We start from the raw sequence: 26,497 nt of genomic DNA on the forward strand, positions 1-26,497 counted from the left end.
AGAAATGTTTATACTTATAATCAATGGGAACATTGTCCTATGCCACTGAAGGGTAGCTCAAAAACATTCAATGAAAAATGTCCATACTTCTCAGGTTTTAATGTCTCAAATCCAGAAACGTTTTACTTAAAAAATGTTAATAAGACAGGAACAAAAAGTATGTTGACTAATACTAAGCAAATTTATTCTGCTGCCTTTTATGCTCAGCTGTCCACATTAGGTTTTGACTTTTGGAGAGACAACATTGAGACAAAAACTGTCTGGGGCACAAAAGACTGGCAGGTGCAGGGATTAGAAGCTTTATTTTGAGCCTGCAGTATCCCTGAACAAATAATGTTTTTTAACGTCACTGTCCAACAGACATCCTGTCTTGGCCTAGCTAAGATAAAAGATTTGAACAAACCGTCCATACCTACATCTACACCTGATAGTAAAAACCCTACAGACGGGGTGGTCGATGTAAAAACAGTTTTACTTAAAAACAGAACTGATCCTGCTTGGAAGAAATGGTTAATCTGGCCCACAGACACAAACAACTGTCAAGATAGATTCCTGAATAAAACACAAGGGTTTACATTCGCTTGGCCAGATCCAAGATATGTCCAGAGACAACATCCAGGAATAGTAACAACATACAGTGTAGGAAAACTGTGCCTTGAGTGGCAACAAAAATCCACACTAACAGAGGTAAAACAACATTTATCTTTACTTAAAGATGGCGTTGATTTAAGGGACTTCTTACAAGGACCTGCTAAACCGCGTCATAAACGTTTTATATACTCTGGTGTATATGCCATTTATAATGAAGCTTGGAAAGCGACACAAGCAGAGACTGCAGAACGAATACAAGAAATTGATTGTATTAATTTAGAGAAATCTCTCTCTCTAGTTGACAATGGGTTAACGACTCTGTCATCCAGAATTTATTCTTTGGACAGCATAGTATCTTCTGCCATAGACATAATGGAACAGGACTTGCTCATGCTACAGCATGGACAGTCATAATTGCGTTCTATAATGCTTTTAGGCTGGACGTTACAAAATCTTCATTTTGGATATGTGCCATGGTGTCTAATCAACACCACGTCATTGTTTTCCGTATTTAACCCTACAGATAAACAAATCACTTTGGCACAAAGAGGAGCAATCTATACGGTGCTGAGCATTGAGACACTGGAAAGATTACCATTAACAGTTTCAGAAAAACCTGCAACAAAATGGCTAATACACGGGGCAATCACTCTGCCTGTCACAATTTTCTATTTTCAATATTGTTTGAAACATATACCAGCTGGCGTATATGAAAGGTTGGTAAAGAATACATCAAGTCAACCTGGGAATTACCATATACACACAGATGTTGGAGTGGGGGAAAAGAAGTATTTCTTAGAGGTACAAACTGCAAAAGCGCACTAAGCAGTACACTTTTATGTCAGTGTATTCATTTACACTGGGCCTGCGATGGTTCTTCGACCAACTTATCCTGCCACCTGCAAAGTTCTCCAGCTGCAGTGATAGATCCAATTTTTAGGCAGCTTTCTAATGGAAGCTATATTATGTTGAATGATCACGGCTGCTGTGGAATGTTGCCAGGAATAGCCCATCTCGTAACTGTGTCAGCCAGGGTCACTTGTTGTATGCAAGTATTGTTTCCTAAAACTAAGACAGATGGGGAGTCGCCGTTATGGCCTTCACTTAACATCTCTTCTATATGAATTGATACTTCAAGCAGAAAGAAAGCCATTCTTTTACAAAAAACTGTGCCACTGTCCAAAGAGACGTATGAACTACAAGTTGGAAGGTCTTCTGCACAGATACATGCCCTTTTAACGACAAACTGCCCTATACATTTCACAGAAATGTTGGGACATATCTTAAACATGTCTGATACCAATGGTATTGTACATGTATTTAAGACAGTTATTTCGGGCCTGTTAGCACCGTTTGAAGCAGTCCTCGGCATATTTCCAAACTTCGTGCACTCTGTGTTCGGCGGCCTGCCTCTCATTTTGGGACTCGTAGCAGGAATACTACTTTTATTCCTTCTGCTCCCATATGGCAAGTCCAGTCACCAGCGACACCCAGATTACCTTAGAGAACACTCTCCTGGCAATTAAGTGTCGTGAGCGCATGATACAGATTTTGGGTTTGGCTCGTTTAAGAGATCTGAATACCACGTGGTTTCTATTATTCCGACCAATATGGCAAGATTGCATCTTACCTGTTCTACGATGCCTGCTATGTGGAGAAGAATGCGTCTTAGACATCTGTCTGACACTCCCATCAGTCCTGTCAACGAATGTTGATACTTTGCTTGGATCGGTAACGGCTCATGCATTGTGTTGTCCCCAGCGGCTACCAATCCTGATGACGGCATTCATTGAGGTCTCACAGATGCAAACTTCTGACGGTGAGATACGTGGATCAACAGGCACACAGGTACCATCTCCATCTCCTTCGAACATTGCTAATGCGGCTAACTCTGACGGCGATGCTTCTCATTTTTGTGCAATCGATCTACTTAACGAAATTATCCAACTTTCACCTACTGTGGTAGACAAATTCTTTACCAGCTGAGAAGATTTGATGTTTTCACCAAACAATGAGACTGACTTTTGAAGTTAGCACACAGTGTTCTATTGGACTCTGTATTCGACCTTCACTTTTCAAAACAAGTTTCTAACTTTGGAACTCTATTTCTCTACAATTTGACTTTTTTCCAAAATTGAACTTTTTTGGCACAAAGTACTCTGCTTAAAGTAGAACTATTCCTAGAGAACAAGAATTCTTTGAATACTTCCAAGAGACATTATTTGACCTTGTCCTCAACCAAACAATTTATATATTTTGTCATGGAATGGTCTCATCTTTTCTTCTGTATTTAAGAGCCATTTCATAAATGCAATTTCGTGATTCATTTGGATAGCATTTCCAATGTCATACTATATACTTCGAATGAAAACATTGCTTTCAAAATGGGTACAGCATAAATGCCATTTTTCGTGTGCAATCTATTTCAAATGCATTTTTAATGTATTTTGGGTGGGGTTTTAACACATCATGCTTTAGATATGTTTTATATGCTTAAAATGTCGAACATAATAAAGTGGAGTGAGTGTTGTATGCCATTTTAGGATCCGAGCAAATTTTCCCGATTCATGCCCTTATATAGGTACAATTCACATTGCCCTAATTTAGGCATAGAAATCATACCCTTGTTTAGACATAGCCCATGCAGTCCAAATACAGGCATGGCTACTTCCACCCACACCGAAAACGTCAAAACGATTTCTTGGAAAATCAGCTTAAGCAGTCAGGGACCTCCCCTTGCTTGAATATTGATTTGTCCAAGAACTCATGTACTTTACAAAGAACTACTATTGTGGGGAGTCCGAGAAAGCAGTCAGCTGAGAAGGGTCCATCCATTGCATGTATCTCAGCCTGCACTGTGTGGTCTTGAAAGATAAGAGTCAATTCAAATTCATGTTGACAAAAACTAGGAACTCTAGTGTAGAATTCAACTATATTAAAAAGGAACCAAAAATCAGGGACAAAAAAGCACAACAATGGTTTTAGAACAAATGGATATATAGACAAACAAGGGAACAAATGTGTTGCAAGACATCCAGCTTAGAACATGATCTTGGCAGGAAATGACAGACCAGGAACATAGGCTAACACCATCTTGGACTGGGAACGTCAGACCACATACACTGAAAAGGGGACCATTTTGATTAGGAATAGATTTAATGCTAGCCACTCCTGCAACTTCAGGAGAAGGGCTTCTTCCACGCATGAGAAGAATAACCACCTGTTTGACATAATTCCTCTTCTCCGGACTCCTTTACTTGGGCCATCACCTTCTCAGTCCAGAACTCTGCAGGACATGCGGAACAACCTACTGGACATCTCTGGAAACGTCAACACTAACTGAGAAATCTCTTCACCACTCATCGAGAACTTCCTTCTACGTTATGAACACGAGGTCAAGCTGACACACTGCTGCCTCTAGTCAGTTCCATTAGCAGATGTAACAATAATGGAAAAGACAGAATACAGCAGCAACCCCATCTTGAAAGTATGGCTGTGTTGAAAACCTTTCCGTCAGGCTTTAGGCTTAATCATGGCACGGAAGGAGTCGTGTTGACTATCCAGTCTGCAATTCTTTAAATATTTTATACATGAAATCTCACTGTACTCATGTTGTTAGACTTGTCAGCAGCCTTAGACGCTTTTGCCCACAAAACCATGCTGCATAGACTAAGCGAGGCTGTCGACTCTTTTACTAAATGTGCTGAACTCATAGAGGTGCTAGTACATTTAGATCATCGCTTAGATCAACAATGTTCAGAAAAACTAAAGTGAAGGCTCAACTATTAGTTAAAAGAGATTAGACTCTCAGAAGTTCCAAAACATATCTGTAAGAAATTGGATTATTAGTTGTTGCGGGCAAGTATCTAGAATCTAAGCATGACAGCGGGCCCACCAGCTCAAATGGCACCTAACCTGTGTATCCCCAACTAGTCAAACACAACATATATCTGATATGTTCCTTCAATATCAACACCTGCTGTCAAGGTGCAATCCAATAACAAAGGACTATACACATGCTATTTGGTGTACCTTACTGTGTGTTTTCATGGAGGTAAGTATCTACTGCAAGTAAAAATCACAATCCTTATCAGGATGAACCACTGAAGTCACTAAATGCACGTAAGTTCAACCCCCTGGTATGTATGGCTCAGAGCAGGCAGGCTTTACATAGAGGCAATGTGTAAAGTATTTATGCAGTACTAAAACAATAATAACGTCGAAATGCAAAACAATAAAGATCTCACAATGAGTTAGAACAATAGAGTGAAATGTAATAATCAAAATTACATGAAAATAGCAAAAATCCAATAAGAGGAACAGGAGATATTATTCTTTAAAGTTTTAAGCAGAAATAGCACCAAGAAACACAAACTGCCAATGATAGTTGATGGTCATGGTAGAACAGGACCTGGGCACAATTGACGCTGACTATAATGGAGTACGGGTCGGATACACCAACAATGTTCACCCAAGGCAAAGGATTGTACCTGTTGACTTAGGGGCACATGCATCAAGGTAAGCAATTGCGATTCCTTAATTGCGATTATTAAGGAATCGCAATTATGGAATCGCAATTGCCTATGCATGTAGGTTTCGCTAAAATATTAGCGATTCCTACATATTCCTTAATTGCGAATAGCAAATTGTGATTTGCAATTAAGGAATAGCTTCCCATTCATTCCTATGGGCCTCGAGGCCCATAGGAATGAATGGGAATTGCATGTGCAATTTGCGAGTACCAAATTGGTACTCGGAAATTGCACATGTAATTTCAAGGGTGCAAGGGGGGCAAAAGGCCACCCTGATGCACCCCCGAAATTGGCATGTGTGCACATGTGGCATACACTCATGCCGCAAAGGCTTGTTGCATCCCAAATGCGGACTCGCAATTTGTGATTCCCTAAATGCATTCACAATCTAGGTAATCGCAAATTTTGTGATTATCTATTTTGCGAATTTGCATTTGGGTTGATGCATCCCAAATGCCAAAATACCGGGCGCAAAGGGGCAGATGCTGCGAATCAGTCCGTTTGCGACCGGTATTTTGGTTGATGCATGTGCCCCTGAGTTCTTAAAGTCCCAATCCACAACAGGAATATACTTCTAAAGTCTTCCAGATCCTAAGGGAGGCACTTAAAGACTCACAGCTTATCAGGCAGAGTCCAGTCCAGGTCCACTTGCCACTGATCAGTATAGCAGCTGCAAGAAAAACTTCTAGTAGCTTGTTGTATCCCTGCAGTTTTATGACACTTGGAGTCCACATCTTTGTCCCAGCAGGTCCAGTCCTTTCAGGGCTCATCTCATTGAATGAATGAATATTAGTCTTAAAGCGCAAACTTTGCCCAAAGGCATCAAGGCGCTGCAGATAGAGCCAGTGGTCGCCGGAAACACAGAAGGGAACCTAACTGTTAAGTAGTGAAGAGCCAAGTTTTTAGGGCCTTACAGAACAGAGAATGAGAGTCTTGTCCAGAGATCGACAGCGGAAGAGTGTTCCAAAGCTTAGAGGCAGCAACAGAAAAAGTTCTTCCCCACCACCTGGTTCTCCTGAACCTGGGAACTACCAGACAGTTTTTACTGGCAGATCGTAGTTGTTTGGTAGGAACATACCATTGAAAAAGCCTTTTGATACCTTCGAAGCCTGAATTATGAAGAGCTTTGTGGATGAGGCAAAGGGCCTTGAACAAAATTCTCTGGCCTAGAGGAAGCCAGTGCAACTTGCGAATAGATGCCAAAATAGGGTGGAATTTAGGAAGGTCCATCAAAAGTCTGGCCACTGCATTCTGTACAAACTGCAGTTTGTGAATGGATCCCTTATTGATGTCCAGATAGAGGGCATTACAATAATTCAATATGTAAAGGACCAGAGCGACAACTGCCTGCTTTCGAGAGGAAAAGGAGAGACATGGGAAGATCTTCCTCAAGACCCTGATGAAGCCAAAACAGGTGAAAACCATTCTGTTGATCTGGGGGTCAAAGTAAAGAGAGCTGTCAACAATGACACCAAGATTCTTTGCTGTTGGTGCTAGACAGGGGCATGAGCCGAGCATTTCAGGCCATCAAGAATGGGACCATATAGATTGTTGACTACAAAAAATCAAGACTTCTGTTTTGTCACCATTGAGTCGAAGGTAGTTATCTACCATCCATGAGGCCATAGCCTGCATGCAGTTTTAAAACTTTGCTGTGGACGCCTCTATGCTATTAGTAATTGACACAATAATTTGTGTGTCATACGCGTAGGACAAAGCCTCCACCCCAAAAGATCTAATAACTTTTGCCAAGGGGGCGACATAATTGTTAAACAGGGTTGGGCTTAATGATGAACCCTGTGGGACTCCGCAGAAGGTGTCAGTGGCATCAGAGTAGAATCGATCCAATTTTGCTTTTTGTGACCGATCAGTAAGAAAAGAGGACAGAAGCATCAAAGCGGAGCCTTTGACCCCAATTTCTTTGAGACGGACAACCAACCTTGAGGGTGAGATGGTATGAAAGGCTGCGGTTAAGTCTAGGAGAATTAGTAGAGAGGTGTACCCAGCATCAACTTGGATGCGGATCTTGTTTATTGCAGAGGTTAAAGCACTCTCCGGGCTATGGCCACTTCTAAAGCCATGCTGAGAGCCATCAAGCAAATTATGTTGGTCCAAGTGGGAGCTAAGATGGAAATGTAGATGCTTCTCCAAGATTTTTTCAGAGAGATAGGCCAATAATTTTTTTATTCAGAGGGATCTAAAGTAGCCTTTTTTAATAATGGTTTGACCTCTGCAGTTTTCCGAGTGGAAGGGGAATGTACCAATGAAATAGCTACTTGAGCATGGAGGTAAATTGAGGGACAATCACCTCCCTTCCTAATTTCATGATCTCCAGAGGGCAGGGTTCCAGAGGGGATCCACAGGTGATTCCCCCTAGAAGACAGTCCGTGTCCTCCTGAGATTAGGGTAGAAGACAGATAAATTAGCTACCCTCTCGTGGAGTTTAGGAGAATTAAGGAGAGCGGGGCTAGTAGTAGGAATTGTATCGAACAACTCTGAGTTGAGATTGCCCAGGGAGCAGCATATTTCTGAAATCTTCAAATGAAAATGTTTAGCGCATTTGTCGCAAAGATCCTGAGAGCTATCCGTATAGGCAGAAACCAAAGGAGAGGAGAGAGAGTTAATTACACGGAAAAGTTCCCTAGAGGATCTGAGAGATTCTGTCATTCGAGAATAGAAAGATGATTTTTCCTCTTTAATAGCAGTTATGTATTCCACAAATTTTTGTTTATGTAGAAAGTATTTTTAAAGAAAAGTATATCGCTTGATAAGGATCAGAAGATGTAGTTAACGGATCAGTGTAGCAGGAGTAGGAATCATTGAACAGAATGCCTATCCACCACCCATTCTCCCTACCCTATCAAAACGTGATAATGCATATCCCGGAGGGATTGCATCGACCAGGTCAGGTTTGGAGCAGTCCCTGGCCCAGGTCACAGTGATAAAAACCCAGTCGGGCTTTAGAAGAGAGACGAAGTCGCAAAACTCCACTTTGTTTTTAATAAGGGACCTGGCATTAATAAGATAGCCCAAGAAGGTCTTCTCAAAGGGTGTAGAAAGGAGAGAGGGATCCTCTGCGGGGATATGGCAAGTATTAGCCAGAGGAAACTGAAGGTTACAAGTGGAGCAGACATGCAACTGGCTGGATATATCAGCTTCCAGGTTTATGGTATGGCAGTGGAGATCTCCATGCCTCTGTAGCCCAAGAAGCTGATCTTTACGTAAGGTGAGGGGCTTAATGAAGTCTCTTACGGGATGACAGGGGTCATATTTCATTTTAAATAAGGTGGTCCTAAGTCATCGGTCCACCTTATTTTTGGGCCAGTATACAGTTGTTCTAGGGAGATATCCCTTTGTAGCACCAGTAAACTTATTACAGGTGCACATTTTTCCTTTCACCATCACTACATTCTTCTTTCTTTGTTTTTTGATGTGGTAGTGCTGATGATGAGAACCAGAGTCCACTGGTGAGAACCTTCCAGTGGACCCCCATGGTGTTGCTTCCGTGAGGCACTCCACATCTTTTCCTCACATTTTTGCAAATGTTGTCACACTTGCGGTGATTTCTTCTTGCTTGTTTATTCATGCATTACACCACATCATAGGATGTACGTCAAGGGAACAGAGTATTTTAAAATGAACAGGGATTCAAGACAAGGGACAGAGGAAACAGATCAACTGCCCTAGTAGCCCGCTAAAGACAAGGGGCCACAATAGACATTGAAATCCTTACAGAACTGTTCTAAAAACAGTGTCAGGTCAGTTGTGTTGGGTCCTGGCACAAGGCCCAGTCCAGGCACGGACAGGCTTACCTTTGGCATGCCTGCAGCGTGAGTCCGCTACACATCCAGCCCAGCATGATCTTAAGTAGGCTGGTCAGGAAGAAGCCTAGAGCGCCCACCCCACAACAGAGAGGGCAAAGCCAACAGGAAGTGGAGAGGAGAGAGAAAAAATGCACACTACCCTCCGCAACAATAGGCAAAATGCTGCGGCGGACCAAGGAGGTGAAGTAAGACAAAGTGCAACACAATTCAATTTATCACCAAAGGTAACAATTAAATTTAAAAGGATTCAAAATAATGCCAAATCAGCATTTCAGGGAAAGCTTTTACAGCGTAAAATACCTGACAGCCTGTAGCCATCTATCCGCTGCGCGTCCGGCACAGCATGATCTTAAATAGGCTGGGCCGAAAGAAGACTAGAGCGCCCACCCCACCACAGAGAGAGCAAAGCTCACAGGAAGTGGAGAGAAGAGAGAAAAAATACCCACTTCCTTCCGCAATAATCGGCAAACTGCAGCGGCGGATCGAGGAGGTGAGGTAGGACAAAGTGCAACACAATCCAATCTATCACCAAAGTTAAAAACTAAATTTAAAAGGATTTAAAATATTGCCAAACCAGCATTTTAGCAAAAGCTTTTACAGCACAAAATACCTGTAGCCGTCTATCATTGTCGTAGAGAGCAGGTTCAGTTCTCTTCTGATCCTTTTCAGGTCAAGGAGTCTTATGAAGTGGGTGCCTGGAGATGCCACATTTATGCTTGGCATGAGATAATGGTGAGAATGACCCCTGTGTCCTCCCACATCTAACACTAAAGTCCAGTTTGGGGTAGTCACTGTATCCAGAACAAACTCAGAGACAGAAGTCTGGGTGAACAAAGCTGAATTTTCCAGCATCAAGACAGTAGATACACAGGAATTGTTTTGGCATCCTGTCCTTGCCCCTTGAAATGCGCCCCACATGTTATGTAAAACCCCAGCAGACCTGTCAAGCAGGTTTGACACTTCAGCTGGTGTTGACAATAATGTGAAAAAGAGGCCCGCTGTGATTGGAGTCTGCATGGCTGGTGGGGAAAAGAAGGGGGCACACCTGGGTGTTAGCTATATCTGCTTGTGACAGGTAGGCCTTTCTGAAGTTATTCAAGTTCCTCGGCACTGCTCACAGGTTATCCTGTTAAGGGTGCACAACACCCTTTGACTAATGTCAAAAATAGACCTAATGTGATAAGAGTCTGCATGACTGGTGGGACCAAAGAAGGGGGCAGGCCTGCGTGTGAGCTACATTTGCTTGTGACTGGGTAGGCCTCTTTGAAGTTAATCAAGTTCCTCAGCACTGCCCACAGGCCATCCTGTCAAGGTTGCCAACACCTCCCCACACTCAAAGCTTTTTGATCCTGTCCTGGAAGTCACTTCACACCACATTTGAAGGGGGGAGCTTCTTGTCGGATCATCCTGATCCTCAAATGAACACTCTCTAGAATCGATGTGATGCACAAAGGGGTCCACCTTCTGGTAGCCCCAACTCTGAGAATTTTCTAACAGAGCAAAGGGAGAGCAGGTGAGGGAAAGGGTATATGGGAAGAGGAGCAGCAGGGAATTAGACATCTGAAAGGAACCAAGAAATATATGTTAGCAGTTTCAATACAGACTACTCTCATGTAAGTTTCGCTATAGATGTAGGTATACCTGAAATATCCCAGACAGATCACAACTCTTAGAAATCCGCAGTATATGACCTTTTTGTCCAGGTATCCGACGAATAGTGGTTCTCTCCTTCATCCAGGAAATCTTTGACTCACAATACACACAGCACTTTGGTAGGACTGATGCTGGCATCCACTACTGCTTCTTTCGGCTCAGCATCTTTTCCTTGTCGTGACAATGTATCAGCCTTTTGGTTCTCCACTCCAGGACGGAAGGTGATGAGGAAATCATATTCCGCTAAGAATAACATCCACCTCATTTGTCTTTGTGTAAGCTGTCTTGCTGTTTGAAGAACTGAAGGTTCCTGTGATCGGTGTAGACTGTTACTTGATGTCGTGCCCCCCACAGGTAGTGTGTCCATTTTTGGAAGGCCTTCTTGATGGCCAATAACTCTTTCTCGGAAATGGTGTAGTTCATTTCAGCTGAGTTTAGTTTTTTTGACATGTACACCACTGGATGTAATTGTCCTGTTTGTACATCTCTTTGAGACTGGATTGCTCCAATGGCTACATTCGAGGCATCTGCCTCCACCACGAAAGGCAAATCGAGGTGAGGATGTTTGAGAACTGGAGCTGTAGTGAATGCCTTTTTCAAATACGTGAACGCCTCCATTGCGTCGGTAGTCCACAGAAAAGGTTCTCTTTTCCGCAACAGTCTAGTGATTGGAGCAGATATGTGAGAAAAATGCAGAATGAACCTCCGGTAATAGTTGGCAAAGCCCTGGGGCGGAGCTAGCTCGGGAGCGCGATGGCCGCTTAGTCCCGGAGCTCCGCCGACTTCAAGTTAATATCCTGCGAATTATCCTGCAGCGGAGGTGCTAACCTTATGAAAATCACGGCGGCACTGCTGGTGACGACCCGGAGCTGTGGGATAGCGCTGGTCCCGCAGAGCTCCACTTGATCGTGGCTGGATAGAGACTGACGGCTTGGTCGCGACTAGGCCGCGAATCCCCGGCCCACAGTTGCCAGAGGGGCCGGGCGACGTGCAGCTGCCTCGGGGGCCTTGCACCGGCTCCCACTGGTCCGCGGAGATTGGTCACCGGGACTTGCTGCTGCCGCCTGCCTGGAGGCAGAAATAGGAGGGAGACAAGCAGCGGTGAGCGGAGAGCCGACTGGGGGTCTCGATGGTGGCCTGCACTTGGGGGAAAACGCTTCGTGGGAGTCCCGGACGTGGTGAAGAGGCCATAGACACCCAGGGGAGGGTGTGCTACGGAGGGCCGTCCCCCACTACAGAACTGCCCTGTGCTGCTTGGGGCCTCGCTGGCTAGTGGAAGTACCCTGGTCATATCTGCTGCTGACTTGGCTGGCCATAGTCGGGAGTTGGAGAGGAGAGACTGGGGGTGCATTGGGTCCGTGTCTCGGGTGTTCCCCCTGCCTATCGTGGCTTTTGCTGGCCCTCCTGCTGACGGAGGTGCACCATTGCCTCTGTACCTGGCTGACCCCCTTGAGTCCTGGCGCGCGTCAGCGGTGACGTCTGAGGTCTCTGCAATACCTAGGGGGGTGACTACTTGCACGGTGGCATGGACTAGCGGGAGTGACTTTGTTCCGTTTTTGGTGCTCCGGGAGAAGTGTCCCCGTGACGGAGAGCAGTGATTATTCAGCGGCACAGCGGTGCCGGTCTGGAGCCTACATACCTTTTTGGAGTCGACATAGCTGAGGTGGCTGGGGCTCCTGACGGCCTGCCCTCTGTCCCGGGATCTAGCTACCTGGTCGCTGGCCCCGGCTTTGCTAAGCTCGCTACACTAAACCCCTAAAGCTCTTGGTTCCCACAGCCATGGGCAAAAGAGACAAGACCCAAACCAAGTTGACGTTCGAGCAACGGAGGTCTAAGTCCCAGGACCCGGGTCCTGGCAGGAATGTGGGGGACTCTGCGCCGGTGCGAGACGATGCAGAAGATGACATTCGCATTATTTTAAAGGCTATGGAACACTCTCTACAGAGCGGCATCTCGGCGCTGGGTACTAAAATGGATGCCATGTCGTCCAGGATGGACAGAATGGTGGAGCGCTTAGATAAACACGCTGAGCACCTTGATATGAGTGAAAGGCGCCTCAAAGAAGTGGAGGAGTCCCACACGATGCTGGACGCTGACCATAAGCAACTGGGGAAAGTAATTTGTATCCTTCAGGACAAAGCGGAAGATTTGGAAGCGCGCTCCCGGCGCTGTAACCTGAGACTGGTGGGCCTTCCGGAGACGACAGCCACGGGCAACATGGAGCAATTTATGGAAAAGTTGCTGGTCACGCTGTTGGGGGAGGGGGTCTTCTCTGCCATGTTTGTGGTGGAGAGGGCACACAGGGCCCAGGGGCCCCGCCCGAAGCCGGGCGCCCCCCCCGCGCCCAATCATTGCGAAACTCTCAACTATCGTGATCGGGACACTGCTTTGAAGATTGCCCGGGAAAAGAAGGTCCTACGTTACGAGGGCTTGAAGCTATCCCTATTCCCCGATTTTACAGCCAGGGTCCAGGAGGCCCGCAGACATTTTGTGCCCCTCAAGAAGCAACTCCGCGATCTTGGAGCAGATTACGCCATGCTGTACCCTGCAAAGCTCCGGGTCAACAGACAGGGGAAGTCACACATATTTGCGGACCCCAAGGTTCTCCAACAGGCTATCAAAAAATGGTCCAAAGACTAAAGATCCAGCCCGGGGAGAGAGTACCAAGACGACGCGCTGAATTCGGTGCTGGATGAACAAGATTGACTTTCCTGGTAACAGTTCTTGGAACATTGGGTGGTCAAACTGTTAGTACGGTGAGACGTTACCCGGGGCGGGACGTTATCCCATGTATATTGCTGTGGGGGTTCTGCTTGGGACAGTAGAGTTCAGGGTGGGCAGGCTCTGTTGTTGGGGGGAGCCGCACCTCAGTGTGGAGCTATGGTGCCAATGAGTGGACAACTGTGGATCATTATAATATGAGAGAATGCTCCGACCTAGGCTTATTGATGGCAGCCATTTTGGTTTTAACTGTGTCACACTTGACAAACTGAATTGGGGTCACTGGTCCGCTCTCCAGGGGGGGACCTTCAGCACTACCACCTCAACTGCAAATGTCCTTTTGTGAAGGGCGGGGCCGGGATGAGGCCGTATTTTGGTAATTGTTTCCTTATAGTTGCTTAGTTGGACGCTGCCTCCGCCCTCGTGTGCCTAGCACTGTGGTTGTACTTTTGGCAGCATTGTAAAGTTAATTGACCAAGTATCGGGGAGAGAGGGGTTAGAGGGGTGGAGACTGGTATCTCGTGCGGCCAGGTTGGGGGAGGTCGGCTGTGGGTGGAGGGTAGATGTAGGGTTTGTTGGGTTTCAGGGGGGGGGGGTTTGAGGGTTTGTGGGTTTTCTTTTCAGCTGATGATACGCACAATGTTAGCCCACATGCAGTTTATTTTCACACACATGCTTGCACAGTCACGATATGGCACGTGAAACTCTAGATTCCAAGGAGAGATTGGGCGGGCTGCGAGTACTTTCCTGGAATGTCAGGGGACTGAATGACCATCGTAAGATCCGTAAAGTAATTAGTTATCTCAATAGACATGATGTAGACCTGGCTCTCTTACAAGAGACGCATCTTCCCACATCTAACCCTATGCTTAAACTTAGAGCATTGGAGGGTAATATTAATGCAGCTGGGTTCACCACACACGCTAGGGGGGTCCTGACTTGGGTTAATTCCAGATCCACGTTTACGCTTCGACTACTGCAAGGGCAAGTCGGGGGGCGATACGTTATTTCTCTGGGGAGGTGACTTTAACTTGGTTAGGGACCCTGATTTGGATAGGTCCGCTGGCCCCCCCAGAGGCCCGGCTGCTGCTGCGAGAAAGCTTGAGGAAGTTATGGTATGTTTGGATTTGAGTGACGTTTGGCGGATGAGGAGTGGAGAGAGAGGGGGTTACACACATTACTCTGCATACCGCAATCTACACATGCGGATAGACTATTGGTTGGCATCGGGCCCTCTGGGTAGGCTGGTTAAGCAGTGCAGGGTGTTGCCGCGCATGCTCTCGGATCATTCGCCACTGCTATTGGTCCTGGATATGACCGGGAGAAGGATTCCGCCATTCACTTGGAGGTTCCCTCCCTTCTCCCTTATCGACCCTTTGTTTCGTGAGGAGATGACTGTTGCGATTGACACTTTCTTTAGTGCTAACATTGGCCCAGTTGAAAGTTTTCAAACGATCTGGGAGGCTTTTAAAGTGTATATCAGGGGGTTACAATGTCAAAACACTCTGGGGTCCTCAAAGCAATTCGGCAAACTTTGACAGACTTGGAGGGCAGACTGAAAGTCCTGGAGCAGCGACGTGTCCAAGGTGACACTGCGGCTGTGGATGGTGGGATTAAGGCTCTGCTGGAGGAATACCAGGCAGCAGCAGATCGCGAGGTGCAGCATATGGGGAAGTATGCCACGGCACGTACTTATGGGGCGGGCGAGAGACCGGGATCTGTCTTGGCTCGATTGATGAAAGCTAGAAGGGGTAAGACTGTAATTTCGGAGATTAAGTCAGACAATGGTGAAACTTTGACGACCGAGGAGGAGGTGGCCGAACGTTTCCGGCAGTATTACGCGGAATTATATAGATCCAGATCAGAGAGAATGGAGGACCAAATTAGCGAGTATCTTGAGTTCATTCGGCTGCCCTTCCTCCCGGACGCACACAGGGAGCTCTTGAGCCACCCGATAGAAAAAGACAAAATTATTGAGGCCTTGGGCGGCATGAGAGCTAGCAGTGCGCCTGGGTCTGATGGGCTAACTGTAGCCCGCTATAAGACATTCTTAGTGCAGTTACTTCCCCATCTTGCGGCTTTGTTCGCTGATATATGTGAATTGGGTACGATGCCCCCTACAATGAGAGAGGCTATGTTGGTCGCCATTCCGAAACCGGGTAAGGCTCTAGATGAGTGCAGTTCATTTTGCCCGCTGTCGCTCCTTAATATTGACACGAAACTATTCGCTAAAATTTTGGCTATAAGATTGGCATTGGCGTCGCACATCCTGGTCGCGCCTGAACAGGCGGATTTCATCCCCTCCAGAAATCTGACTTATAATATAGGGACGGTGTTTGGTGTGATGCAGCACGATCGCCAGGAAAATAAAGCAGTGGCTGTATTATTAGATATGGAAAAAGCATTTGATTCGGTGGAATGGTTGTTTCTGAGACGGGTGCTGACTAGAATGGGGCTTGGGGAAATCTTTTTACAATTGATTGGCGCTTTATATTACAGTCCGTCGGCCCGTGTGCGTATTGGAGATCTTGTCACCGCCCCCCTGTGTATCTCTAGAGGCACCAGACAGGGTTGCCCCCTGTCCCCATTGGATATGCCTTGGTGCGCCCTGAGGGAGTATCACGGAAATGAGGGTATTGGGTTCCCTACCTATAGAATAATAGTGTCCACTTAAGCCGATGACACGCTTCTCTATGTACGCAGGCCTGAGGAAAATTTGACTGCAGTTAAAAGAGAGGTGGTGAGGTTTGGGGCGTTGTCTGGCCTTAAGGTCAATTGGGAGAAGTCCTTGGTATTCCCGCCTACCCCGGCCACCAATGAATTCGAAATAGAATACCCTTTGATGTGGACTGAGGACTCAGTTCGTTATTTGGGCATACGATTGCACACAAAGGCGGATATAGTCTTCCTGGAAAACTATGGCACGGCCATTTCTAAACTTGCAGACGTTGTGGAGTTGTGGTGTCGTCTTCCCCTGTCACTGATGGGGCGTATATCGATTATGAAAATGGTGGTCCTGCTCAGATTTCTTTTCCTCTTCACGAACATCCCTCTTGTCCTACCGCGCACTTTCTTTATTAGATTAAGGCAGCTCATGTTAAAATTGGCCTGGGCTGGCAGGCAGGCCAGAGTGCAGTGGGGGGTCCTAACGCTTCTGTGTCATATGGGTGGACTTGGTGCGCCAGACTTGGAATTGTACTACCGAGTGGCGCAGGCTGCGCACCTTCACGCTTGGATCCATGGTGACGCGAATGTACCTTATCTTCACATGGAACGACTATTCGCAGACTCCATGGCCCTGCCAGCTGTTGTTTTGGAACAGCCCAATCGTAGGACGGGCGTCGTGGACTCCTTGAATTCAACCAGACATACTTGGCACTGGTTATTGACACAGCAGGCAGGCGCGCTGCTGTATTCTCCGGCTATGTCAATAGAGTGGTCGCGATGGCTGGGCCCTTGCACCGAGAGAGGCGTGATTAGGGCTTTACACGCTCTTAACATTAAGGTGGCGGGCGACCTCTTTTGTGAAGGTACGGCTCGAACTGTGGAACAACTTGAGGGGTTGCCGGAAAGTCACACAATGCTAAACAAATTCCAATTTCACAGAGTGAGAGGGGCACTGAGAGCGCCTCTGGGTGAGGATATGGCTGAGCCACCTGAGGTTTGCGAATTGTCATATGTGGTCAAGTCCCCTTCCCCTCGTAAGATGGTTGCGGCGCTCTACAAGAGGGCAATGGCTCATAGGGTGCATAAATATACGGCTGCCAAACTAGCGTGGCAAAGAGATATGGACACTCAATTGGACGATGCTAAGTGGTCCTATTGCTGCATGAATATTAGAAGGATATCACTATATGGCAGGCACCGGCTGGTGCAATTTAAATACCTTAATAGGGTATATTATACCCCAGAAAGACTGCATAGTTATGGGCTGCGAGACACTGCTGAATGTGAGAGATGTAGTGTGGAGGTTGCAGACTTTATGCACTTGGCATAGAAGTGCCCAGGTGTGTACTCCTTTTGGGAGGCAGTGTTTGCTGAGCTGGGTAGGGTTGTGGAAATGGAACTCACAGCGGAACCACTGATGGCTCTCCTAGGCTACACTAAGCCCCTTCCAAAGGCTATCCGCAGACTGGTGGACATGGGAATACTTATTGCCAAGAAGAGAGTAGCAATGTGGTGGTTGAGGGGCCCTACCCCCACATTTCAGCTGTGGTCCAGGGATATGCTCTATTGCTCAACGCAATCTGAGCTCTACAGTGAGCTGCTGCCGCCTAGAAGTAGACCAAAACATTTATGGGGCCTATATACAGCTTATTTGGCGGGCGGTAGGAGTGAACGCCTGGACGAGTCTGGGGATGATGTTGTGTTGGACGCTTCTGGCGTTATTGAGCCGGCTGGAATTGGCTGAAGTGATGGCTGGGATTTGCGCGTGGAACTGGAGGACTGGGAGGATGGATCTTGCTCGTCATGTGAACTTTGCAATGGTATGGTTGGGTGCTGTGTACTGATGCGCCCTCACTTTGGGTCTGCTGTAGGTTCTCCTCAATGGTCCTGGCTGAACTGTACACCAAAGTATACGAAATGTAACACCGCCTGCCCTCTGACGGGATGTTGGCATTATGGCTGTGTTAGTTTAATAGTATCAATGATGAACGCTGCAAGTGGTTTTGTCCAGGGCTACTGTTTTGGTGGGTGCCTTCATCTGCTGTCGTATTCTTCATATACCTAATAATTATAATTTTTTTTTAAATAGTTGGCAAAACCCATAAAGCAGTGCACATCTCTCACACCAGTGGGAACAGGCCAATTGTACTGCTCTAACCTTTCGTTTCAGCCATACCCAAACAAGCCGGACTCAACATGACTCCTAGGAATTCCACCTCATGTACGTGGAAGTCACATTTACGCATTTACGACCTGCTTTCTTAAGGAGTCTAATGCCTGCTGATACCTGCAATCATGAAAGTAGAATAAGTCATACAGTTCCTTTCTGCCACTCTTAAAATTCATATGTACATCCAGCGCCTCACCCTACATACCTCATGTAACATAATTAACTGAAGAAATCAAAAGCTCCTCTAAATAGTTAAATGCACTAATCCAGCCTGAATAGAAGAGAGGGAAAAAATGAAGGGTCTCTTCTATTGCGCACAAAGTCTCGTAATACAGATTTTCACGTTCACCAAGAACGCTAATCCAAGGATAAGAACAAAGAAGGAACGTAAAAGAAACAAATGCATATAGCCCTGGAATGTCTTGCATCCCACCAGGATGTTGCAGGCACACCCCGGTAAGCCCTGGATCAGCGCAAAAGGAAAAACAACTTTTCCACCCTTGGATTCAAGGTGGACGGATAGTCTTGAGGGTAATCCTGATTATAGAACACCCAGAACAAAAGCATTTGGTTCTAATCGGAAGTGTGCCACACAAAGCAGCTTCCAAAATCCTGTAGAATTCCACAGGAAACCAGAGTGCGGACTGTAGTCCCAATCCTCGCGGCCCCCCACAGACTGCCTCAGGGAAAATTTAGGAAAAAACACCAGTCCGGTGTTTAATGCCAGAAACAGAGTGCAGCTTATTTCCTTACCTCAGGAAAGATAGGAGGCTCGCCGGTGCACAGACGCTCTACCTCCTCTTTGCCGCAGACTCTCTAAACGCGAGGATCCTTCCTCCGAAAAGGTCCGGGGCAGACGTCTCCCTGCAGGAATCCAGTAAGCACAGAAAACCAGAATTACGCACGTAATTTTCGACGCGACGCCCGTTTTTATCCCATGAGTCTCCAGCGGGAGGCCCATGGAAAATGTAGTTTCTTTTCATCTCACGGCTTCAACGCTGGGTAGGTGCTGAGAGCCGCATAGCCTAACAATTCAGCTGACAGTTGGATCTCATGCAAATAGGCCTCCAGAAGCTTTAAGCAGGGAAAAGGAAATTTGTTAAAAGTACCCTTTCCTTAATAGTTATACAAAATTCTATTTCACTATTAAACTGGAATTGGAATAACAAATAAAAAGAGTCTTGGATATATGTTTCTAGCTACTTCCAAACCGAATTAGCTTTATTAAATTTAACCATGTGACCCAGTGTTTTCTTTTGAAAAAGTCAGCCTTGCTACAGTAAAAATAGTCTTTTTTTTCTTTTTCATTGTAAGCACATGCTTAACATTAAATTCCTACAATCATGTTTGCATAGTCATGGGAGTGAATGTCACAAAAGGGGCTGCAGTCCGATATTCAACGTACAGTCCCTGAGTATACTTTGTACCATATACCAGGGACTTGAAGGCAAGTCAAATATGCCAATTAAGGTTATACCAATTTTATCATGTTGAATGGGGGAGTATAGGCACTTTACCACTGTTTAGCAGGGGTAAAGTGCAGAGAGTTCTACAACCATCAAAAATAGGATTCAGCTAAATCCAGGGTTACCCTACTGAAACGGCAATATGATTATACCAATGAAAATTACCTTTTGAATGGACAGGAAAAGATTGTTTCAGAACATAAGATTGTTTCAGGACCTTTTCAAATCAGAAGCCTCAAGGAATTATCTAGAAATTAAGATTTCTCAATTTTCACATACCACTGATTGAGAAAAAAGTTTTAAAAGACGTTATAGCGTTAAACAGTGCTATTTTGCATTCAGGCACAGTACATTTTATGCACATATAATTTCCTTTGTCTGTTTGGGAACCATTATGAAACAATGTATTTAGAATTATTTAATGCTCTTCAGTTTAATGTGATTTTTGGTAGTCTGTGATTGGCACTGCATAACATCAGTATTGACCAGGCTTCATGAACCTTACAATTGCACTCTGATGATTGTATTAACAGCTGTCTGATATCTTGTGGATCATTCACAATGCATTCTTCCAATGTTATCCCAGGAATCGTGATGCATTCTATCAAGGTATTGGCAGGAATTGTGATACCTCATGTTATTGGTTGTGCGTCTACCTTATCATCTTGCTATGAAAGTTTCAATTAAGTATGTTTTGTGAAAAACACTAGCTCCACATAGTAGATATGCATATAACATTAATTACAACCTGGTACAGCCATAATCTGAAGTTGACAGTTGACAGTTTTTCCAATCGGTTAATCAGAACATCACATTTACCAGCATCCTCTCCATTATTTTGTGTTCCAGAGAAAGTAGGGAAGTTAGGTATATGTACAGAATATAGAGCAATAAACAGGATCACAATAAAAATCAATATCCATACATGCCTACTAGATTAGATTAAACGTACAAAAATGTTCCCCAAATTTGACGTCAGCGGAGCATATCATTTAGATTGAGTGTGAGAGATTGATGAGTGGCAACCCCTTTCCAATCAATGTTTGGACTATTTAAATAGTGGGTCATGTTTTTCGGACGCTCTAACACTCCAGTTGCTTTTCAGTTTTTCATCTATGACACTTTAAGAGGGCTTTTTGGATGTGTTCTTCATAATGTACCTAGATTATATGTTTATGGATTTAGTTTCTTTGAAGATACAAATACAACATGTCAGGCTCCGTTTCACTGAATTTACTTTTATTTCTTGGACCACAAAATCATCATGCTTGAAAACCATAACTCTATTGAACAAACATATGCAGTGGATGCCTTTTTATACAGAACTGCAACCTATCCTTAAAATGTGTTAGGAGTTTGCTTGTCTTATTTGAGTTGTATATTCAAACAAAATTACATAGACATTATACAACCATTAATAAATCTTCTGTGGTGACGTGTCAATTGGAAGTGAAGTGAACCACAAAAGCAAACAGTAATTTAGCTTAAAAGCACCATTCGTGGCTTATCTGGAAAAGAAGGAGTTTGTCCTAGAAACAGGATCCTCTGACACTTAGCTCACAGCAGTGTCATTCTTAAACATGACACAACACATGAAATAATCTTTTAAGTGAGTAAAACCTAATTTCCTATTTTCCATGAAGCAATAGTTTTAATATTGTGAAAAACACTACAAGTGACCATATTCAGCAATTCAGCATTTCTGCAGTTTCCTTCCAAAGTGAGAAATTCATTGCTTACATAGCCCATAAACCTCTTTAATACTTAGTACAGTATCAAAATATGAACTGCAATCACTCAGACACTCAAATCATCAGTTGGTTTTTGTTCATACACAGATGTACTATAGTTGTGTAATATGGCCACTTTAATAAAGTATCCCATGTCTCAGAGATTAGCCCTTCTCAATGATTGTGTACTAGATATAGATTCCAGACAAGATTTCGGGGCTAGTAATGGCTTGGATACGTTCCTTATTAACACATAGAAAGCATACAATTAGAAAATAAGTCAGTGGATGCCCTCACAGTTTTATGGATGTTTGTTCACCATCTCTAAAAACATTGGGGGTGCATTTGTGTTTTTCATTAGATTTGCATTGCTGGATAAATATTCTTGACTATAAATTGCATTAAAAACCGACTCTAGATGTAACCAAGTTACAGATATAATGGTTATGTATAAAACTACCTTTGCAGTTGTAGATCAATGCAACAGATTTCAGGTATGTGCATATAGTTTGTTGAATTCTTCTCCAACCGGCAATCCAGAGGTAATTTATGTGTAAACAAAAATAAAACTCTTGGAGCATAGAATACCTGTCATTGATGGCTTAGTTCAAACAAAGGACTCATTGTAATTAGGAGAAAAGACTAATGGCCATTCTGGGGTAAAGGGAGTTAGTAAAGTTAGATATTACAATGGAGATCAGTAGGCTAATCATAGTGCTCTCTTTCGGAAATCTATTGACATTCATTATGTTATGAGGGAGTATTACACACCTGCAATTAATCTTAGCCAAATAGAGAGTGATGCCTAGAATTGGTGTAATGGAATCTTAGATGTTCCAGATGATGATATGATCTTTTCACAGGAAAGTATACAATTCTGAGGATATTTTATTGGCATATTGAGTATTGAACAACTTCACTTTTTTTCCAACTGTGGTTGAATAGATAAAGAAGAACCAAGGGTCCCATTAAATAGAAATGATGGAATGATAGTTCTGCAGCTTCCACGTGGACTAGTTCAATAGGTGTTTCCCGAATTTTACCCAGCTTACCAACAAGTCTAGATGACATATTATTTTGAGAGAAGTTCCAACATCTCATGGATAACAGTTTATAGGGTGGGTGGGCATCAGAACTGAAAATTACAACTGCTTGAGCTCACAAGAGACATATTCTAACATCACATGAGAGAAGACACACAGGGCATATACTGGAGGATGAGGCGAACATATCCCCTCTACATTCCTAGATCAAAAGGGCAGCAAGAGGATGTGCTGTATGTGTTACCTAACATTTGTAGAAAATTACATACTTGCAGTACTTGGTGCATTAAATTGGCAACCCCCTTTTTTGTAGCTCTGTTCACCAAACCTAATTTATTTCCTTTGTAGTAAGAGGTGAATAATCGACCTGTAAACCAGTATAGCTCTTTTTCCACAGCAGGACATAGTTTTGGTTAGGTACTAACACATCCCAGATGGCTGTTCTCTCTGGACCCTTGTCAAGCCAGGTTTTCTGCTCTGGCCCTCGTCAGTCTCTGTAACACCTCTATAGATTCTGTCATTATTTTGCAAGCTTGCAAAAGGCTCTTGTTATCCTGCTCTTTAAACATTTTCACCATATTTCTCTCTTGTGGTATCTCACCAAGCTTTTGGAGAAAGGTATAAATAGGCAGATCTCATGCTTTCTTGAGTGCAACAGCTTTTTTAATGAGTGCGTATTGTATGGAAACAGCATTAGTCTCTCTACTGGATGACCTTTGATTACCAGTGGATCAAGGCAAATTTTCTGCCTTGGTCCTTCTCGATCTTTCTGCGGCTTTCGATGCATTCTCCATTGATCTGCTGCTTTTGTGCCTTTCTGAAGTTGGAATCCAAGCCTTTGGGTTGGCTGGGGTCAAGCCATGCCTCACCAATCGCTCTCAAGTGTTTTCTTTTCTCTCTTCTAGTCTGGATTTATACCTCTGGGGCAAAGAGTCCCGCTGGGTTCAACACTAAGCCCTGCTTCATTTAATCTCTTTGTTCGCCCCCTTGCCCATCTTATTTGCTCACATGGCCTGAAACCCATGAGTTATGCAGATAACACCCAAATACTCTTCCCTTTTGTTGAGCTCCCCCATTCTCTTTCCTCCAACTTTCAGGATTGTATGACTTAATTGGTAGATGGTAGAACATCCTGCTCTGCAGATTACAGGATATCAGTGTCGGAGGTCTAGCATTGGCCTGGCTCCAGAGCTTCCTGACAGAGAGATCTCAGTATGTTAAGCTAGAGACATCCGTGTCATCAGTCACCCCACTTGACAAGGGAGTACCTCAAGGCTCCATCCTAAGCCCCACTCTGTTCAACATATATGTGGCTCTGTTGTCCGCTATCATAAGAGCACATGGCTTTGACACAATCTCTTATGCGGATGACACGCAGGTGATCATTCCTTTCGATTCAGACCTTGCTGTCACCAGAGTCAAGTTCAGGACCTGCATGTTGAACATAGCTCAATGGATGGGGTATAACTTCCTCCAGTTGAATGCCAATAAAAAGGAGATTGTCCTGTTCGGGAAGGCGGAGGAACTTTGGTCACAAGACTGGTGGCCTACGGAGCTGGGGGAACCCCCTCCCCTACAAAGCAGGTCAGGAATCTGGGAGTTCTATTGGACAGCAAATTGTCGTCCGAAGACCACATAAAATCACTTTCTGACATTTGTTTCAGAATTCTGAAAATGCTGAGAAAGGTATTTCCTTGGATTCCTCAAGGTGCAAGAAAGACCCTGATTCAGGCGCTTATTGTAAGCAGGTTGGACTACGGAAATGCACTATTGGTCGGAACCAAGGAAAAATTGTTCACTAGGCTCCAAGTGCTACAAAATACGGCAGCAAGAATGGTCTTAAACAAACCCAGATGCTCCCCTTCGTGACCTTTGCTTCAAGCCCTACATTGGCTGCCCGTAAAAAAAAGAGCAGTCTTCAAACTCCTCACACTGGTGTTTAAGGCAACTCGAGACCTGGGGCCAGCTTACTTAAGGAAGAAGACAAGGCCTTATGTTCCCGGGCGTCTCCTCAGGTCAAGTAAACAAAACCTGTTAGTGCCTTGCAAAATTAATAAATCCAGAATGGGAGGGCGTGCATTTTCCTATCTGGCCCCCTTCCACTGGAACAGGCTGCCTGTATTTTAACGTTGCCGGTTGCACTCCTCGTTCCACCGCGGGCTCTCTGGTCCCGATTGCTGTGGAGGGAGACAACTTCCGGTTTAGCGGAGGTGGAGGTTGGCGCTCTAGTCGCCTCCTCACCCCCTTTAAAAACAGATGCCATACCGAGCGCGCAGCGGAAGCGCGTGTGGAAGTGTATGTTGGATGATGATATACTGATTCTCTACTGTTTAGCTGCCTTTGCACTTACCGTTGCTGCTATACTGCTGGAAATCTTTTAAAATCATTTTGATACTTTGCGAATGTTTTCGCACCTTTTAATGTCTTTGCCTGTATTTTAACGTTGCCGGTTGCACTCCTCGTTCCACCGCGGGCTCTCTGGTCCCGATTGCTAGGGAGGGAGACAACTTCCGGTTTAGCTGAGGTGGAGGTTGGCGTTCTAGTCGCCTCCTCACCCCCTTTAAAAACAGATGCCATACCGAGCGCGCAGCGGACGCGCGTGTGGAAGTGTATGTTGGATGATGATATACTGATTCTCTACTGTTTAGCTGCCTTTGCACTTACCTTTGCTGCTATACTGCTGGAAATCTATTAAAATAATTGTTATACTTTGCCATTGTTTTCGCACCTTTAAATGTCTTTGCCTGTATTTTAACGTTGCCGGTTGCACTCCTCGTTCCACCGCGGGCTCTCTGGTCCTGATTGCTGTGGAGGGAGACAACTTCCAGTTTAGCGGAGGTGGAGGTTGGCGTTCTAGTTGCCTCCTCAACCCCTTTAAAAACAGATGCCATACCGAGCGCACAGCGGACGCACGCAACGGGCGAAGGCGCGCCTCAGGCAAGCCCGTCTGCGCCCGTCCGCGCCCCAGACGTGCCCAGGGCCAGTCATGCTGCTGGTTTTGATCCAGAAATCGTGGTGGGTCGGCGCGCTTACAATTGCGCAGAACTACTATTATTGGACCGGTCACTCGCGTAGGTCTTAATCGCTGCGATGCTATCTTGGATCTTGCCAAGGGGTGTCCTAGCTGTAGCTTTCACTTTGCCACCAATCTCTCTTGTGTGGGTTCTACAGTTGAGAAGGAGCCGGACGTCCTAGCTGCCCTCATTAACGCACGCTCGCTGGTTAGACATGCTGCCAATATTTTTGAGCTAATTGTGGACAATAAGCTCGATGTATTGTTCATTACTGAAACATGGCTCAGGGAGTGGTGTGAACCGGTGGTTGAGCTCGCTGTCCCCCGGGGGTACCATTTAGTACGTGCGGATCGCTCGACTGGGAGAAGGGGGGTACCGCTGTGGTGTTCAGGGAAAACTGGACCTTTGCATGTGAAACCTCTGTGGATTTGTTGGAGGGCGAGGCTCTTGATTTTTCCTTCACCCTATCGCCCCATTTTATGCTGGGGGGACGTTGATCTATCACCCCCCTGTCCAGCTTGATCCTTTCCTAAAGACTCTGGGGGATGCCATTGCCGTACGGGTTTTGCGTTTTCCCAAATTCCTCCTTCTGGGTGATTTCAACATCCATTTAGACACCCCGGAGGCCCCTGACCCCGCGGCTCTGCTGGACCTTTTGGCCTTGACTCAGCTGACCCAGTGGGTCACCAAGTCAACCCACTCAAGGGGCCACTTGATTGATTTGGTATTTTCTAATTTCAAACTGCATGTTGAAGATCCATTGCCTGTTACTTCGTCCGATCATTCCCTGATAACATTCTCTTGGGACATGGGGAAATCTTCTCGCCGGCCATCCTTGCCACCTGGCCCTCCCACCCGCAATATTAATAATCCTGGGTTAATAGAGGCCCTTACCCACTCTTAGGTAGACCCCCCTGCCGACCTTGAGGTTGCGGTTGACCGGTTTAACACCTGAGTTAGCCGGGGAGTTGATTGAATCCTCGTGTAAACCTTTCCCTACCAAGGCTCACCGGCCTGCCCCCTCTCAGCCCTGGTATTCCCTTTTCCTAAAGGAGATGAAACTGGGCTGCGAGAAACTGGAACGCC

Source organism: Lissotriton helveticus, chromosome 5_1 (assembly GCF_964261635.1).
Source record: "Lissotriton helveticus chromosome 5_1, aLisHel1.1, whole genome shotgun sequence".
NCBI classification, from domain to species: domain Eukaryota; kingdom Metazoa; phylum Chordata; class Amphibia; order Caudata; family Salamandridae; genus Lissotriton; species Lissotriton helveticus.